This window comes from Ciona robusta, chromosome 7, assembly GCF_009617815.1.
Source record: "Ciona robusta chromosome 7, ASM961781v2".
Classification (NCBI taxonomy): Eukaryota; Metazoa; Chordata; class Ascidiacea; order Phlebobranchia; family Cionidae; genus Ciona; species Ciona robusta.
In genome coordinates this window covers 488,566-504,937 of record NC_143241.1, presented here as the reverse complement: position 1 = coordinate 504,937, position 16,372 = coordinate 488,566, and the positions used below count along the sequence as shown (strand labels likewise).

The 16,372-nt window shown below is 39.2% G+C and overlaps 3 long non-coding RNA genes across 3 annotated transcripts; 1 reads left to right on the top strand and 2 right to left on the bottom strand.

The window, feature by feature from the left end:
• Window positions 1-4,386: 4,386 nt before the first annotated feature.
• Window positions 4,387-5,319, bottom strand: LOC149733227 (uncharacterized). The gene is made up of 2 exons (XR_016385235.1): window positions 5,067-5,319; window positions 4,387-4,685 (listed from the first exon to the last, which is right to left on the bottom strand). It is a non-coding gene; the product is annotated as an uncharacterized LOC149733227 (long non-coding RNA).
• Window positions 5,320-5,368: 49 nt separating this feature from the next.
• LOC149733226 (uncharacterized) lies at window positions 5,369-7,046 on the top strand. The gene is made up of 2 exons (XR_016385236.1): window positions 5,369-6,543; window positions 6,612-7,046. It is a non-coding gene; the product is annotated as an uncharacterized LOC149733226 (long non-coding RNA).
• A 3,126-nt stretch (window positions 7,047-10,172) lies between these two features.
• On the bottom strand, window positions 10,173-16,134 carry LOC149733225 (uncharacterized). Its single transcript, XR_016385375.1, has 2 exons — window positions 15,882-16,134; window positions 10,173-10,634 (listed from the first exon to the last, which is right to left on the bottom strand). It is a non-coding gene; the product is annotated as an uncharacterized LOC149733225 (long non-coding RNA).
• Window positions 16,135-16,372: the final 238 nt, after the last annotated feature.

Below are 16,372 nucleotides of genomic sequence, written 5' to 3'. Positions count from 1 at the left end.
TATTTTAGCAGCAAATGCGTTTACTGCGTATTTTAGCAGCAACGCTAAAGCGCACTAAAGCGTGTCGGCGGTGTGTGACGTCACGACCCGTTTTCAGAAATTTCGAAAAATCGCATCTTAAAATGGAAATTAAAGTGGTAAAATCACGATTAGGTGTATTAAAACTGCAAAATCTAAGCGAATGAAATATTTATTCAGTCATAAATTGTCAAGTCATCTCTACTGTTTACGTTTAGGGTACACTAATTTCAACCCAACTATAAAAACATGTAATTTGATAAAAACTGAATCTTGGAAGAGCGCGACACGCCGAAAAGGAACACGCGGAAATGTTAAAACATAGATACCTAAACATATAGATGGTTCCCACTTTAACATAGTACGCCAAATCTTAATAAAAAATATCTTGTATGATGTTACTTCTCAACAGGCTTTGTTGGAAGCCGAAGAAGTATTACAGTCTGTAGAACAAAATTTCGGGAAGTCTTGAAGACATGAAGAAGGGTATCCAAAACCTCTTTTTTCTTTAAAGACAAAAAAGAGAAAGTTGCCTTCATCATTTGTATGTGATGAATTACCACGCAGGCACCCTAAGCCGAACAAATATCAAGGCAGACATGGGTCGGTGGCAAACAGCATTTCTTCATTACATGCAATCACTGGATTGCAACCAGCTGTGCCACAAAAGCGGTCTCTCAGTTAAGCGGCTGTGGGCAAACATAACATTAGAAAATAAGCAATTTATTTTTATTCCGTACAACCCAAGTAGAATTCATTGGGTATTGCTGGTTGTCGATATCAAGTAAAAACAGTTGCTTTACTTGAACCCCAGAAAGCATGCACTAGTAACTTGCCAAAGCAACTTGAAACAACTAAATTGTTTTTAAACAACGTGTCGCACAGTAAATGTGGTTTTAAAATTACAACGATTGACTCAATATCAACAAGCCGGACATTTCAGAATGACTTCATGAGCTGTGGTGCAGTTATCTGCATGTACGCAAGTTGGCTAGCAGAAGCAAATCATTGCTACAGCCAAATGTTGGACCAAGAGAATCCCGGGAGCATATATTGAGCACAATTACTCATGAGTCAACTCTGGATATTAACGTTTGTGGATCATGTAGAAACCAAAGTTAGTATAGACCAAGTTAGGAAACGGATTGTAAAACAACGAGTCTTGTTATCCATTGTCGCGCGTCTATGACGTCATAAACGCCACCATTACGGAGCCCACAGCATAGCATTTTATCATTGCTGGGTGCTGTTTTTCGCCTAAATAATGCGATTTTTTAAAACCAAGCACTTCTGTGCGTAAAAATGGCTTTCTACTAATGTTTATATCTTATCACAATAATAAACCTCACATAAAGTATCAAATTTTATTGAACACTCGATCGATTAATGAGTAAAAAAACAGAAAATATCAAGTATACCAACCAGAAATATAAAAGAACATGTTTAAAATATAAAAATACAAACAAAAACGCATAACATTAACATATACTAGTGTATCTAGCTGCAATTTTACATGTAAATTGCCGTGATTTTACTTTTTGGCTTACAAACTTAACACGTATACCCGGCAACGAAACTTAAGGTATCTTTGTAAAATTTGCCTAATATCGAAGTGACATTGTGGTAAACAATACTGAGTTACTATTTTTGATCCTCTGCTTGAATTAATAAGCTACCTTTTCTGCGTGCTTGGTCTTTATCAAATCGGAATACGCGAACACCTTATCTGCTAGTACTTAAGCAGTTTGGAGCTGAATGGCCACTCATGTTGAATAATAAATGTAGTATATACTGGTTCTGCAGATTCGTAGGTATGATCATATACTATTATGTAAACTAAGCTGATTGCTGCTAGTATTAATCGCCAACGTTAAGTATTCTGTTAAACCACACTGTACGCTGAAAACCAGTCAAAATATTAATTTACTTCACATTAATTCTTAGATTTAATATTATACAAAAAGATTTCTAGCTTTGTATCGCTTACAAGAACTACATGAACACATGCCGACCATGCATTTGTATAGGCAATTCACGCTCTGTGGGCTCCGTAATGGCGGACACGAGCGCCGTTTCCTAACTTGGTCTATACTAACTTTGGTAGAAACCAGGATGAAAATATTACTGATTGGGTCCAATGCACCAAGTGTCCCCAGTGGTTTCACATTAACTGCGTTGGATTAAACATCAACAAGGCAAAATCAAATAAAATTTGTGCATGTTCTCATAAGTAACAACATGGATTTCAAGGTCAGGGACATCTGTTGGCCTCCACCAAGGTCAATTAAAGTAAAGTCCACAAAACCAATGCTTAATATATATGACCAATGCTTAATATATTATATACTGTGGTATAATATGGCATTGCCGAGGTTGGTTAACATTTCCATTGTTTTCACACCATGGCATTGCGAATGTTCTCCTGTGAAAACCTAACGATCACGCATATAAAGCGACCTCATGGGTGCGTGGTGGAACCGCTGATATTTAATTTATTCTTTTTCCTCTCCAGTCATAGTTATAATGGGTTGAATGCCACTTGCATTGCAGTAAGATGTTATTAGGTACAAGACAGAGATGCGGCCACCATTCTTGGCATGTGTACAGGGAAGCTATAAAATAGTTTAAAGAGGCTTTTCACTGTTTAAATAAGCCTGTTCGCGTTTTCAGAAGTAGTCCCCAGTCTTTGTAAACACTGTATGTGATTTTTACGCAGATTTGACACTCCAACATTTATTCCTGTAAACCGGTCTTAAGTTTTCGTAACCGGTTATTTCCCCCGGCTAATTCCCCCGTGACTATATCCCCCCCGGCTATTTCGCGACCAAATATTTGTGTACTCCAAAATAATTGTGCACTCCAAAATATTTGTTTACTCCAAAATAATTGTTTACTTCATATTGTTTGTTTGTTTCCTTTATTTAATTTGTTGACTTCGTAGTAGTTATTTACTCACAAAATCATTATATAAGGACTTATCGTATCTAAACTTTATATATTTTATATTTATTTTTCGGGCCATTACATAATCAAGAAGAATAAGGTGTGATTTATTTTTCGGGCCATTACATAATCAAGAAGAATAAGGTGTGTAGATATATAGACGCAAGCAAAATAATTTGTGTTATTTGAAGGTATATGCAATCATGGAAATACTGTTGTCAAACCGAGGAGGTATTAAGTTAGCATATGAAGGCTATATATATGTTAAGCAAAAGAATTTGGCAAACTGTATTGAGTCATATGAATGTGAGATGAGGAAGCAAGGAAAGTTTAACAGTGGTCAGTGCAAGGATCAGAGTATGCAACTTGGAAATTGTTGAAACAATAAACGAACATACACATGAGCCAATTCCAGGGAGGGTAGCAGCTATTAAATGTACAAATGAACTGAAGCGTCGTGCTTGTAATACTGCAGAATCACCCCAACGAATAATTTCTACTGTCAAAGCTCGTTGAAGGTTATAGCATTATAATGTAGATCTACGTGAATACGTACGTCGTACAATATAAACATTGTAATTGTGTTTCAATATATCAAGGTTGCGATAATATTATGTGTGGTTTATGTCTTTTTATACACTGTCCATTAGTTCTCGGATGGAATTGTTACTCCAAGTGTGTTTGCCTTGATGCCAGATAAACAACAACAAACTTACACGGCACTTTTCCGCATCCTGCAAATCGCATCCGGAAACAACCTCAATCCAAAATCAGTCCTAGTCGACTTTGGAAAGGCAAGCATAAATGCGTTGGAAGAAGTATTTACGGCGTCACAAATTCAAGGCTGTTTATTTCACTTATGTCAAAGTGTTTTTCGAAAAATCCAGCAATTAGGGTTTCAACAGTTAAATCGATCGAACTCGGAAATCTCGTTAAAAGTAAAAATGTTGACAGTACTGTATTTTGTCCCGGAACGTGATATGGCAGAAGCCTTAAGTGCGGTAATGAATAATTTTCCTCCAGAGCTTGCGTCACTTGGAGAATATTTTGAAGATACGTATCGGGCAATTCCAAATGGTCGTCGACAGCCCATTTTTCCTATATCTTTGTGGAACACTCTTGCTCGAGTTCGCAACAATTTGCCGCCAACTAACAATCATTTGGAGGGATGGCATAGAAGAATGGCCGCCAATGTGGATTGTTACCACCCAAACATTTGGAAATTAATCAATATGTTCAAAAAAGAAGACAGGTTGGCTTCGATTGTTCGGACACAACACATCTCTGGGGCTGATGGTGCCCCAAGAAGAAAAAAATATAAAGATTTGGACGCCCGCATACAAACCCACGCTCTGTGCTATCATTTCTAAGGGGAATTGCACATAATCTGCATACATGCCTAGGGGGATATAAAAAAAAACAAAATTTAAAAAAAAGTTTTTATTTAATAAATGAATGAAAGCACGAATGGGAAAATAAATATTGTTCTAAATGGATCTTCTTCCTCTCCACCATCTCTTCCACTACTTCTCTCTCTCTTTTTGTGTTGTTCAAATGTAAATCTTAGTGATGCAGAATAAAAAATCAGATGTATACAATGGATGTTAAACTTTAACTTACCTTGCATCTTTTGTCTAGCTTTCATGGACTAGAAATAAGAAAAGTCAGTTATCAACTAAACTAGATATAGGCACTCACATATAACTTTGTGGTATGGTACTCATCTGGAAAATGTGATGTAATGTAACCTTTAGATCACATTTGAGCATCTATCTATTCATATACAATTTTTTTTTTGTATATGCCTCTTTTAACACTGATTTGATACAATTAATGTAACCAAAGGAAATTATTTCTGTTCGAAATTTTGTCACGTTCACACAAAACCACAGCTGTGCTTTAAAAATCGCCTGCCATTCGCTGACTCGACGGGTGTTGGACAAATGGCCCTCACTAGCTTTTATGAACTAGAAATAAGAAAAGTCAGTTATCAACTAAACTAGATATAGGCACTCACATATAACTTGGTGGTATGGGTACCCATCTGGAAAAAAGTTAACATTTTTATTAAGAGTATGGCAGAATGCAAAATTGAGAAAACTTACCTCTTATTTTCTGATATTATTTTCTTTTTGCAAAACATTTATCAATGTCTCTCTTTCTGTGTTGTTCAAATGTAAATCTTAGTGATGCAGAATAAAAAATCAGATGTATACAATGGATGATAAACTTTAACTTACCGTGCATCTTGTCTAGCTTTCATGGACTAGAAATAAGAAAAGTCAGTTATCAACTAAACTAGATATAGGCACTCACATATAACTTTGTGGTATGGTACCATGGCGCCCTCTATAACAGGCCTGGACACCGTCGGCGCCTCTCTCGAAACTGGAGGCGGATGGTTTTGCAGCGCTTGTACGAATTGTAGACAGTTTTAATGAGTTATTTGACGAATTATCGCATTAGATAGTGTTTGCTCGGAGTTTTAGCAGTTAGTACAGTATAAATGTTTTTGTTTTTTTATTTAGCTTGCGTGTATTATGTGTATGATTGGCCACCAGTATGAAATCCTAACTGAAGCTATGTTTGTTTAAGACACACAAGCGTTTTAGCAAAACTTTCCTAACTATAAATATTCTCTGAACTACAAGACCTACCACTTCTCAGTTTATTTTTTAATTTAAGTAGACCCTTTGCTGTTCGAAATCCCTTTTTGGCATTTGTTTTTTTGTCACATAATCCTAATGACCTAATATTGATCTCAAGGAGGGGCCTCTGTCCTGCTTTATCAAAAAAAACTTGAGAAATGATGTATCAGGTAGAATAGCAGGACAGATTGACACAGTCGAGGCAAAAGGCTAATCAAAGTTAAAGATAACTTTTCCCTTCTTAAACTATTGAGTTGCACAAAGTCACATAAATTTAGAAATTGTCATTTGAGTTTATTTTTGGTTACATTGTAATTAAAAAAAACACATTTACATTTGTACAATAAAAAAAAGAGTCAAATTAAAAAGAAATGCTATCCCTTTTGTGGTTTGTATATGCTGGTAAAGGTAATGTCGGTTTTAAAACAGGTTACATGTATAACAAAATGCTTGTATGCAAGATATAGTGAAAAATCATGTGTATGGCTGGTTATGTGACAGGTTGTACAAGTGGATATGAACTAAGATGCAGATGATAAAACACCAATTTTCTGTTTACCACATGTAACCAATAGAGGTCAAGATGGCTGCAGTCCATTCCAAGGAACAACATATTGTGAGTCCACAAAAGTTTGATTCCAACCGCTTAAACAAATATTCCTTCCCTGCTCCCATAATTTCATTTGTAATTTTGTCATCATCCAGTCCAAGAAGATACATCCAGTGTACCTTTATTTGCCATCAAAATTTCAAAGGATTTTCATCATGAATGTTTTTTTATTTTGCCTTTACAATTATAATTTCTCCTTTGGCTGGACAGATGGCCAAGAATAGCACAGACAGTTTATTATCCTGTTAATGTTGTGGCAAGCCGCCAAGCCGTACATGCTTCTCACAGACAACAGAAATTCAAATGCAACTGCCTATTTAGTTGGTAAGCTTGTGTATTCTGGTGAGGCACTTGTCGGTCATTCACTCATAGGATTATTTTTCATCTTCAAGAGCATCATATGAAAGCTTTCCAGTACAAAAACACTGACCAGAATGACTTCCAAGATTGACAACACTGATGACTTGACATTCTTAGGTGAAATATGCAAACATTGGAATCAAGGCAAAGAAATGTGATCTGTCCAGCTGGCGTAATGTGTATGCAATATGCACCTTGATTGTTTCCTGTAACCCATGTATAACAATGCTTGCATTTATCAATAATGCTGAGAGACTTTTTCTTGTGACAATGCAGAGAAACTTTGCCTTGCTGTTTAATGTTTTTCTCGTGTGTATACTTCTTCTTGCATTTTGATTTCTCGCCATTTTTATAAGCCCTTCCAATGCTGTATGGACTGGCAGTTGGGCCTTGTAATGCCTTTGCAGTTCTCACTGTTATCTGTAGCGTGATGTCGTTTTGTTGAATAAACTGGGTTGTAACCTGGACTTGTCATAGAGTCATTACTTTTCTGCTGGAGTCAGATTTCTGTTGAGCGAGGTGCGAGTTATGCAATCTGTACGCCAATGCACAAACGGTCGAAACCGTTGTTATGACTATTTCATGCTGCTTCTTTACCAAACCCCCAATAGTTTTAGCCATAATGTTGAAATACATTTGGAGGGCCACAGATTTTGATAAAGATGATTCCAGTGTCTAAGTTAACACAAGGGTTTCAATATTTTTTAACGTGTAAGTGACCATTACAGTTTTAGAATAAATAATCCTCACTGTCACATACTCAGCAACATTCTTTAAACGGATGGTGTAAGTCAATTACACCTCACTTAGGTAAAGAACCTGCAAAAAAGATCCATAAAATGAATTGAGTTCATTTTTGAGTGGTATGTACATTTTTAAGTTTTTTTTAATTTTGTAGTTTTGAAACACAGTGCAGCAGCAGAGCATGTATAATGAAACTCCTGGCGATAGACCTTACTTAATCAAAAACCTTATGATTGCATTAGGATTAACCTCATGGGTGCGATTGGAAAATCTTACACCGGCGGCCATTCGTTACTTAAACACAACTATAATAAGCAACTGTCTACTTTATACACATAATACGCGTAAACTGAATAATAAATTAAACATTCATACTGTATTAACTGCTAAAACCACGAGCAAATACTATCTAATGCGATAATTCGTCAAATAACTCATTAAAACTGTCTACAATTCGTACAAGCGCTGCAAAACCATCCGCCTCCAGTTTCGAGAGAGGCGCCGACGGTGTCCAGGCCTGTTATAGAGGGCGCCATGTATGGTACCCATCTGGAAAATGTGATGTAATGTAACCTTTAGATCACATTTGAGCATCTATCTATCCATATACAATTTTTTTTTTGTATATGCCTCTTTTAACACTGATTTGATACAATTAATGTTACCAAAGGAAATTATTTCTGTTCGAAATTTTGTCACTTTCACACAAAACCACAGCTGTGCTTTAAAAATCGCCTGCCATTCGCTGACTCGACGGGTGTATAATACGCGTAAACTGAATAATAAACATTTTTAAGTTTTTTTTAATTTTGTAGTTTTGAAACACAGTGCAGCAGCAGAGCATGTATAATGAAACTCCTGGCGATAGACCTTACTTAATCAAAAACCTTATGATTGCATTAGGATTAACCTCATGGGTGCGATTGGAAAATCTTACACCGGCGGCCATTCGTTACTTAAACACAACTATAATAAGCAACTGTCTACTTTATACACATAATACGCGTAAACTGAATAATAAATTAAACATTCATACTGTATTAACTGCTAAAACCACGAGCAAATACTATCTAATGCGATAATTCGTCAAATAACTCATTAAAACTGTCTACAATTCGTACAAGCGCTGCAAAACCATCCGCCTCCAGTTTCGAGAGAGGCGCCGACGGTGTCCAGGCCTGTTATAGAGGGCGCCATGTATGGTACCCATCTGGAAAATGTGATGTAATGTAACCTTTAGATCACATTTGAGCATCTATCTATCCATATACAATTTTTTTTTTGTATATGCCTCTTTTAACACTGATTTGATACAATTAATGTTACCAAAGGAAATTATTTCTGTTCGAAATTTTGTCACTTTCACACAAAACCACAGCTGTGCTTTAAAAATCGCCTGCCATTCGCTGACTCGACGGGTGTATAATACGCGTAAACTGAATAATAAATTAAACATTCATACTGTATTAACTGCTAAAACCACGAGCAAATACTATCTAATGCGATAATTCGTCAAATAACTCATTAAAACTGTCTACAATTCGTACAAGCGCTGCAAAACCATCCGCCTCCAGTTTCGAGAGAGGCGCCGACGGTGTCCAGGCCTGTTATAGAGGGCGCCATGTATGGTACCCATCTGGAAAATGTGATGTAATGTAACCTTTAGATCACATTTGAGCATCTATCTATCCATATACAATTTTTTTTTTGTATATGCCTCTTTTAACACTGATTTGATACAATTAATGTTACCAAAGGAAATTATTTCTGTTCGAAATTTTGTCACTTTCACACAAAACCACAGCTGTGCTTTAAAAATCGCCTGCCATTCGCTGACTCGACGGGTGTTGGACAAATGGCCCTCAGAGTCAAGCACAAAGGTCTTAAAGATAGACGACGCGGCGGCCAATTTTTTAAATAACGATGCGCTCACAAGCGCCGTCAAGTTTATGTACCATAACGAATAGTCGGCAAAAAACCACGGCGATCGTCAGGACAATGCGGCAACCTTAGCTTTCATTACCACCAACTGTAAATTCGGGATACATAAAATTGCAGGAGCTGGCGACATAGAACCCATTCAGCGGCGTTTTGTGGAAGCCGAGTGGACGGAGGAAAGTCGAACGCCCAAGACCGGCGGCCACAAAACGCTGCCCATCAATATATCGGATAACATAAAATTGGTTTGCAGAAATCTTACTTGTTGCTTAAAGTATCCCAGTGAAATGAAAAAAGTTTGTTGCATACATTGCTTTTGTTTTAATACATTGCTAACTTAAAGATAGACGACGCGGCGGCCAATTTTTTAAATAACGATGCGCTCACAAGCGCCGTCAAGTTTATGTACCATAACGAATAGTCGGCAAAAAACCACGGCGATCGTCAGGACAATGCGGCAACCTTAGCTTTCATTTAGCCCGTTCACATGGCCAAGCGAAAAAGAGTCTTTTCCAAAACTGGCCAGGCCAAAAGAGGCAATTTTTGGCCAGAATTGACGTGCGTTCACATGGCCATTTAGCCTCGTTTTCTTAAACGTCAAAATTGAATATCCTCATATGTACGCAATACATTTAATTAATATTTTCACAAAATTAGGAGTGGTTTTGAATTTAAAATTACTACTACCAAAAGAAAAGTAGTCGAAACCATCATAAACACTAATTTGGTAAAAAATGTATTGTTCACAATGTATTAATATACAAATAACACAACACACATATAAATATATCTAATATACACAACAGATGTTAGTCCCACTTAACTTTTTTTTTAACTTACCACTCAGTCATGTTATAATTGAAATCACTTGTGCCTGCTGAATCAATTTGTAATATAGCACAGGTTCTTTGTTTTGTTTTATTGAAAAGTATAACAAAACACAACTCCATGAAAACAATAACAAAAGTGCATTTCATGTACAAAATAAAACAGAATGGGCTTTTAAAGGCATTGAAAGTAAATTATAACTGCTTTGGTTATACATATATGTGCACAAAATACACACACATTGTGTTTTACTATTACACTGGTTTGTAGTAAAGCAATGATTAGTTTGTTGCTTTGATTTTACTATTACACTTGTTTACAGTAAAGCAATGATTAGTTTGTTGGTTTGATTCAGCAGCCCAGTACTATGTATAATGTCAGTACTGTGTATTATGTTATGTATGTTGTCTTTTTCTTCAAATGATGGGTTTACAAACCACTCTGTAGCTTATTGATAAATGTATATCCAAACTGATACATGTAATTCACACACTCTTTCGGTTTCCATCTTGCTTCTAAATGTAGCAGTGTTGTTGACAACTTTTCTGCAGAACAAATTGAGCATATGTATAACCTGTTTTTTTACTATTACACTGGTTTGTAGTAAAGCAATGATTAGTTTGTTGCTTTGATTTTACTATTACACTTGTTTACAGTAAAGCAATGATTAGTTTGTTGGTTTGATTTAGCAGCCCAGTACTATGTATAATGTCAGTACTGTGTATTATGTTATGTATGTTGTCTTTTTCTTCAAATGATGGGTTTACAAACCACTCTGTAGCTTATTGATAAATGTATATCCAAACTGATACATGTAATTCACACTCTTTCGGTTTCCATCTTGCTTCTGTAACGTATTTCTTGTAGTGTAACGTATTCGTTGTTGTAACGTATATTCTATTTGAATAAGGTATTCTTTGTTGTGTCTGTGTGCGGTTTGAGTTGCATCTAGCGGACATCCGGGTTCTATATAGTCTGGAATCTGAATAACCTTAGTTTTCTCGGTCATTATATTTTGGACACGCTAGCGAGCGGTCCGTTGTAAACCGCTGCCTAGAATACCGCCATAATAAAAGCTCTGATTGTGACAAGTTTGTTACATTGGTGACCACAGAGGGACCATGGAAGAAAGACGCCTTAAGACGCTAGAATTAGGTTTGAGTTGCCTTGAAGCGGAAAATCAATTGCTTCGCAGTCAGATAAGCTCTCTTACCCGACGCTTGGGCAATTTGGAGCGCAGATTTACGGAGACTGAAGAGGTAAAGCCAAAAGTGGAGGTTAAAGATACAAGCTCTCCGGCCTCCGTGATCTTTCCCAGGATGTTCGATGGTTGTAGTAATTGGGGCGACTACAAACAATATTTTGAAAATATAGGTCGCGTGAATAAGTGGTCGGTTCAAGAAATGGGTCGTCATCTCGCCGCGGCGTTAAGCCATGAAACTCTGGAAGTGCAGCGTAACTTAACCGGTGAGGATAAGTGGAACTACGACTGTCTAACAAAGGAGCTCGACAGGCACTATGGAAACACAAACTCAACTAGAGCGCGCGCACTCTTTCACGCCGCGGCTAAGATGCCCGAGGAAACCTATTTGCGATTCGGGAACCGCCTTCGGCGCATAATTAGAGATGCGCATCCTGCCTTGCCAGTGGATTGTGTGCAACGGTATTTGGTCGAGCAATTCATTTCGGGCTTGGACGACATGTCAATAAGACGAAATCTAGCGCAAAGACTACCAGATACACTGTCAGAAGCGGTAGATATGGCTGACCGATTGCAAGCTTTTGACTTCCACGCGATTCAGCAGACACCGCTTCATGAATGCCGGGATTCGAGCGGTACCAGGGAAGCACGTCGTCCAGTACAAGTCTGTGCATTTTGTGGCGAAACAGGCCACTGGAAAAGAGATTGTCGACACTTTAATGCGTCGCGTCATGGAATGAGAACGTCAAATCAAACTTCTTTAAACGGGCGATAACTGGTGAAAAGGCCGATTCACCAGTTGTGGAAGACGAGGCCAGGTGGACACATGCTTTTTATGTTCTCTGCATGCTGCAAGGTTTGTCTAACCCTATTAAGTTTTTGGTTGACAGTGGGTCAAGTGCTACTATTTTGGACCGTTCTGTTTATGAACAATTGTTGTTATGTGGTGCTATTGGGCAGTTAACTCCGTGTGGTGTAATTCTTACGGCCGCTAATAAAGGAAATATAAAGTGCTATGGTAGTGTTCGAGTCTGTCTTAACTTTGGAAAGGTGCAGACAAATGTAGTTGTCCTGGTAGCTGACATTGGCACTCCTCGAGGTATATTGGGTTCTGACATACTCATAAGCGAAGGTTGCCTGATAAATTTTAAAACACGATCGTTGTTGATTAACGGGCAAACAATAAATATGGAATCGTGTTCGACGTCTCGTAGCACTACCAAATCGGCATTAACTCTTCGCGATCCCTTTCCAGAACATCTAAAATGTTTGCTCGAACCCTTGCGCCACTTAAACGTTGCAGAACGAGGAGCTGTGCGGGACCTCCTTGCGCAGTACGAAGACGTGTTCGCGAAACCGAATGGCGAGTTGGGTCGCACGCAGTTAATAAAACATACAACCCCCCGTCGATTATCTTGGGCCAAGAAACAAATAGTGGATGCCGAGCTGCGAAGGATGTTGGCCTTGGGAATTATTGAACCGTGCGTTGGTCCGTGGTCGTCCCCGATTGTATTGGTAAGCAAAAAAGATGGAACTCCTCGATTCTGTGTGGACTACCGAAAACTCAACGCAGTGACACGCAAGGACGCTTATCCCTTACCCCGAATCGACGACATCCTGGACACTCTCGGCGGAGCTAAATATTTTAGTACGTTAGACTTGGCCAGTGGCTATTGGCAAGTCGAAATGAACGATGCCGACAAAGCAAAAACGGGTTTCGCCATTCCGGGTAAGGGTTTGTTTCAGTTTAAAGTTATGCCTTTTGGCCTAACGAATGCTCCATCCACGTTCGAACGTTTGATGGAGCGTGTCCTTAATGGTATATTGTGGAATACCTGTCTAGTCTATATTGATGATGTAGTCCTTTTCTAATGATTTTCGAACAGGATTACAAAGATTAAGGATTGTGTTCGAGCGACTCCGCGTCGCCGGTCTGAAATTGAAGCCGAGAAAATGCCAACTGTTTGCGACCAACGCCAAGTTTCTGGGACATATGGTTTCATCCGATGGAGTGCGCTGTGATCCGAGAAAGGTGGAAGCTGTAAGGGAGTGGTCGACTCCCACCACCGTCAGAGAAGTACGAGAATTTCTTGGGTTCGCATCGTACTACCGTCGTTTCATCCCGAACTTCGCTGGTGTCGCTGATCCTCTGACATCGCTAACCAGGAAAAACCGCAAGTTTGTGTGGAATAATGAGTGTACTAATGCGTTCGAGCAGCTTCGGTCTATGTTGTGCGATACCCCCGTGTTGACTTACCCGATGCATTTAAAACAGTTTATACTGGATACCGACGCCAGTGCCACAGGTATTGGTGCTGTCCTCTCCCAAAAAGACAGTGCCGGTCGTGAGTTGCTCGTGGCATACGCTAGTAGAGCGTTAAGTAATAGTGAGCGCAACTACTGTGCCACTTATCGGGAATTACTTGCAGTGGTTCATTTTTTTCATCATTTTAGACATTACCTATGGGGTGCCTCTTTTATATTGCGTACTGACCACTCTTCTCTTCAGTGGCTCATCAACTTTAAGGAACCGGAAGGAATGCTCGCGCGTTGGTTGTCTGTGTTGGGAACTTACAACTACGAGGTGGTACACCGGCCCGGAGTGAAACATCGGAACGCTGATGGACTGTCTTGTCAACGTTGCCGGCGCGCTGAATGCCATGATTGTCAGCGTCTGGAAGTATCGACTTCACCTATTCCAGTTTCTGTCATTAGGGGGCGGCAAACACAACCTGTTTCCTGGTGGGAGAGTTGGACGACCGCAGATATCCGTAAATGGCAAAATGAAGACAACGTTTTGGGGCCAATATTACAATTAAAGTCGCAAAGTCAATACCCCCCTCCAGAGAAGAATTCATGCGCCTTACAGGAAGTGATCATTTTTTCAGATGCTGGGATCAACTGGCCGTCATGAATGGGTTGCTTTTCCGAGTGTGGCACGCGGACGAGGAAGGCCAACCAGATTCACACTTGCTTGTTGTACCGACAGTGATGCGTCGAAAGATATTCCACCATCTCCATGTTTTGAGAACCGCCGGGCACTTGGGGATCGTACGAACAACTGCTCAGATTACTCGTCGATTTTATTGGCCGGGATTGCGGATCGACGTTCGGAACTGGTGTCGCTGGTGTACGGCGTGTGCGAAACGGAAACCTCACCACGGAAGACACCGCAGTAAATTGCAACAGTCCACGACGAATGCTCCTATGGAACGGATAGGTATCGATTTTTTCAAAAAGCCTATACGACAGCCCTTGTTTTTAATGTTTTTACCAGGTTCGGACTCCCACGCTTCATACACTCAGCCCAAGGCCGGGATTTCGAATCGCATCTTTTTCAGGAAATGTGCGCCATGCTGGAAGTACAAAAGACGCGGAATTCTCCTTACCACCCGCAGTCTTCGGGATTAGTAGAGCGATTTAATCGTACATTGCTCCAGATGTTATCGATGTTTGTCAATGAACACCACAATGATTGGGACGATCATCTGCCATATATCATGATGGCTTACCGCGCTTCCAAGAATGAGTCCACAGGTTTTACTTCTAACTATCTGATGTTTGGGCGAGAGATTGCTGTTCCCATCGATGTAGCATATGGGCTACCAACAATGGCAAGAAGACCTACCTGCCCGATAGAATACGTTGAACGCCTGCGACAACGGTTCCAAGAGGGGTACACACGAGTTCGTATGAGTTTACGCCAGGCTGCCGTTCGACAAAAGCGAAATTATGACCGCAGCGCTGCACCGCTATCGTTTATGTCCGGGTCCTGGGTATGGTATTACCCACCCTACGGAAAAAAGAAATTAGGAAAAGGCTGGGTTGGACCGTTCCTGGTGATCCAAAAAATGTCAGACAATCTTTACCGGGTACAGAAATCGGCCGATCACCCCTCGCGTGTGGTACATGTTGATCATCTCCGACCATACGAAGCGGAGTATATGCCGGCAGATTGGACACGTGGATCGCAATTTGGACAGTTACATGACGCGATGAACGAAGCGCCAGCACAAACGCCGTCTATTGTCGCAAACGCGACACAACCAAACTTGTCTCGATTTAGGCGGATTCGGCGACCTCCAGTACGCCTCGACGACTATGTGGTCGGCTGGATGCCGTCATACTTTTCTCTTAATTGTGTATGCTGTACCATGCCCGTGTGTTTTTTTTGTTTTTTTTATGTATGCTCCTGTTTTCTTATTTTCATCTACTTTCCGAGGTCGGAAAGACATTTTTTGAGGGAGGGGGGTAGTGTAACGTATTTCTTGTAGTGTAACGTATTCGTTGTTGTAACGTATATTCTATTTGAATAAGGTATTCTTTGTTGTGTCTGTGTGCGGTTTGAGTTGCATCTAGCGGACATCCGGGTTCTATATAGTCTGGAATCTGAATAACCTTAGTTTTCTCGGTCATTATATTTTGGACACGCTAGCGAGCGGTCCGTTGTAAACCGCTGCCTAGAATACCGCCATAATAAAAGCTCTGATTGTGACAAGTTTGTTACACAACTTTTCTGCAGAACAAATTGAGCATATGTATAACCTGTTTTACACTACACAACACAAACTCATGACATATACAAACATACCTTCTACAAACTCTTGGTCCAGTAGTGATTAAGACACAAATTTAATGTGCTGCTGTCCACCATCCATTTTGATCAATATTTCAATTTCAAACTGCATTATAGCAGTTTGATTATTAATTGTTCAGTAGCACCACACATCCTTTCTCATTGCCAAATTAGAATCATCCTGTAAAAACTATATATACGGTACTGTTTCTTATACTAAATGCATCCTAAAGATAGAAAAACTTATTATTTCTAGTTGAAACTTCGTATTTGGTTTAAAACCATATATATTAAACTAGTTTATAACTAAGAATCATCCTGTAAAAACTATATATACGGTACTGTTTCTTATACTAAATGCATCCTAAAGATAGAAAAACTTATTATTTCTAGTTGAAACTTCGTATTTGGTTGAAAATCATATATATTAAACTAGTTTATAACTAAACATTGTCTAAAACCTTACTGCAAATAGTAAAACAAGCATCCACAACCTCAAAGCTAAA